At 49.1% G+C, this 3,285-nt stretch overlaps 1 long non-coding RNA gene across 1 annotated transcript; it reads right to left on the bottom strand.

Annotated features, from left to right (window-relative positions):
• Nucleotides 1-450: 450 nt before the first annotated feature.
• Nucleotides 451-2,943, bottom strand: LOC129549294 (uncharacterized). The gene is made up of 3 exons (XR_016036998.1): nt 2,154-2,943; nt 1,369-1,494; nt 451-665 (listed from the first exon to the last, which is right to left on the bottom strand). It is a non-coding gene; the product is annotated as an uncharacterized LOC129549294 (long non-coding RNA).
• Between the last annotated feature and the right edge of the window lie 342 nt (nt 2,944-3,285).

Here is a 3,285-nt window from a genome sequence, read left to right as displayed (position 1 = left end):
ACTCAGTCTTATCTGACTCTGTGTGACCCTATGGACTACAGCCTGCCAGGCTCCTCTGTCCATGGGATTCTCCAGGCAAGAATACTGGAGTGGGTGGCCATTACCTACTCCAGGGGATCTTTCCAACACAGGGACCCAACCCCTCTCCCGTTTCCTGCATTGCAGGCAAATTCTTTACTACAAGCACCACCTGGGAAGCCCATCCTTCTAATAAGGAGAGAGAAAAAGAACAGGGAGAAGGGGTTGGCTTTTTCACACAGACCCACATTTACTCTGAAACAACAGACAGAAAAGCAACTCAGGTCAAGGAAACCATCAAGATCCCGGGCCCCGCTCGGGTCATCCTTTTGCATGCTGTACAGCACTTCACAGTTTGCAGAGAGTTGTGCTACATCATCTCTGGGCAAGCCACGTGCCAGATGTGGAAGGACCGGGGCAGCGGTTCTGACCGGCAGTCTGATGCGCGTGCGCTTGACTGGGGCCCAGGGCAAGTGCCGGCAGGGCGGTGGTGGGGCTGCAAGGCTGGCGGGAGAAGTCCTTTGCGTCCCAGGCTGTGCAGGAACAGGAAGCACGGTCTGTTCTACCAGCCACATCTCCAGCTCTCCCCGCTGAGCAGCTCAAATGCTCTTGCCAATGCAATTCACATCACCCCCTCAAATTCACACCTGGGATTCCAAGAAAGAAAGAAAGAAACGTTAAAAGCGATCATTAACATTCCTTTCTGTATTCCCCCCCACTTCCCCACCCCCCCCCCGTGCATATTTGCATTCGTGCCCACAGGTGCTGAAGCAATGCTCACAGCTCAGACCTGCCATGGCCCTCTCCCATCTCCAGGCACGGCAACCCCCTCCAGTATTCTTGCCTGGAGAATTCCACAGACTGAGGAGCCCGGCGGGCTAGTCCATAGGGTCTGAAAGAGTCCCTGTGAAGTGACTGAACATACCTCCCCAGTCCAGGGCTGCCTGCATGTGCTCCGGACTGGGCCTTGAGGCTGGGCCACTCCCTTCTGCCCACTCCACACCTGACTCCGACTCCTCCTGGCGTCATACTTACTTGACACTCCAAATGCAGTCTCCTCTACGCTCCAGATACTCTCACATTTCATCGGCTCTTTTTGGTTTCTCAACTGTGTTCCTATTCCCCACCAGGTGCTATTAAGCTTCGCATCCCACCTTCCCTCGGATACACCTTACTTAACACACACTGCCTCACCTGGCTGAGGCTGCTATATAGTCCAGGCTCATATGACTCGCCCACTACAGGCCAATGAGTCAGGAGAAGAGTCGCAGGGGCAAGGAATAATGACTTTATTTGGAAAACCAGCAGACTGGGAAGATGATGGACTAGTGTCCCAAAGCACCACCTTACCCAAGTCAGAGCTCGGACTTCTTTTATACTGAAAGCGGAGGGAGCGTGGTTGGTTGTTGCAAACTTCTTGGTGTCGGAATCCTTTGCTATTGCAATGTTGTTTGTGTAGGTCCAGTCATGATGATCCTAGAAACCTCCAACAAGACAAATGTTATTCTCAATTCTACAACTTTCGATCTCTATATCAATGAGTATTACACCTTTAAAGGTCAGAGCTTTGAGAATGGGCTACCCTGTGTATCTCAGGCTATAGGCAACATTCTTAGCTTGTAGCAAAAGCAATTGAGTACAAAGGTTAAAGTAAAAGAAACCAATGCAACAGAGAGTCAGATTTGTTCTTCCCTACTTCAAGGCCACCTTTCCATCCCACTCCCTGGAACTGTTACCTTTCTTTGCTCCCATTTTTGTTCATTTTTAAAAGGCACTTAAGTAGCATATGCATGGACATTTTTTTCCCTGACACACAACACGGACATTCGATTAACCACGTGCTAGTTCATTACGGTGTCAACTGAAAAAAACAAAAACAGCACAACCTAAAGGCTGAGAGTTGTGTTTTATTCAGAAGACTGACTGAGAGCTTCAGGCTTGGGAGGCAGTATCTCAACTAACTCAGAACTGCTCTAAGGCGGCGAGGAGGGGGAGCTAGAACATGTAAGAGTTTTGCAACAAAGGGCATATAATAGGAAAAAAAAGATGACAGTTAATAAAAGGAAACTAGCTATCTCAAGCTAAGGAACTGAGTGCTTTTCTACGAATGGGAAAATGCAAGCGTCTGAGCTTACTGAAGTCATTCCTTTGACATGCTCCTCAGCTGTCTGGGGCCAGCATCCTGTGCTTTCACATCCTGAGTTTCTGCAGGGCTCCCTGTGGGGAGTGGTCACAATCTGATGGCTGCTAGATGACAGGTATTCTTCGTTTCCTTCCTGAGTTCCCTCAGCGCTCATCTTTGGAGGGCTGCAGTTGCTGAAGACCATGACAGTCTTTGTTTACTGACATAGCAGGCGGTATTTTATTTCTCACTAGATACTGTTAAAAAGCAAAACTCAGCTGAGTACCTTTGAAGATCAAATTGGCTTTATTCAACAACACACAAACTAGGCAGCATCCTATTTAGCAGACTGACACCAGGGGTGCTGTACAAAGTGGATGATTTCCAAAGGTCTAAAGGGGATGGGACAGGAAGTCATAAACAATAAAGGATTATTTCAGGCAAGATCACCTGCTTTACGGGGAAAGGGGGGGTCTATGTGGGAGATTACCTCATCTGTGGCCAGGAAATTCCAGACTGACTGGTAAAAAGTCACATTTCTGGAGAGACTGAACCTGGGGTTAGGATAGGTATTCAGTCTGCATTGGCTGATATAGAGCTTGGCACAAGGGACTCCATGTGGGGAGACCCTTGTTTCTTTTCAGCAACATCAAACCCAAACACTCCATCTTCACTTTCTTCCTCTCTCCCAGCTTTTTCCCACATCAGCCCTGCGAGAACTCTTCTATCTGCTTATCCATGTCAGTACTGATGCCCACAGCATTAGAGAAAAAGCTCGATTCAAAATGCTTCACTGTTTAAACACAATGATTTTTGTTTCTGGTTAGATGGCAGCTTTCTGCCACCAGCTGGGGACACCAGGCCCCTCCACCTCATGATTCCATCATCCATCCTACAAGGGACAAGGCCAGAGGAGGGGGCATACCCATTCTTTAAGACCTTGGCCCAGCAGGGCACATCCACTCCCGGTGGGCCAGGCCTGGGCACGTGGCTGCCCCTCCATGCAAAGGAAGCTGAGAAATGTGGTCCAGTCCTGAGCTAGGAAAAGGGGGAAAGGATCAACTGGCAGGCTCCCAGGACTTCCCAGAGCAGTTACCTCTGTTCATGTAGGTCCAGAAACTCATTGACCATTCAAACAGGAAGGT

The sequence above is a fragment of the Moschus berezovskii genome, chromosome 1 (genome assembly GCF_049115385.1).
Source record: "Moschus berezovskii isolate FMDL1 chromosome 1, NW_MosBer_1.0, whole genome shotgun sequence".
Taxonomy (NCBI): Eukaryota; Metazoa; Chordata; class Mammalia; order Artiodactyla; family Moschidae; genus Moschus; species Moschus berezovskii.
This window is presented reverse-complemented; position numbering and strand designations above follow the sequence as displayed.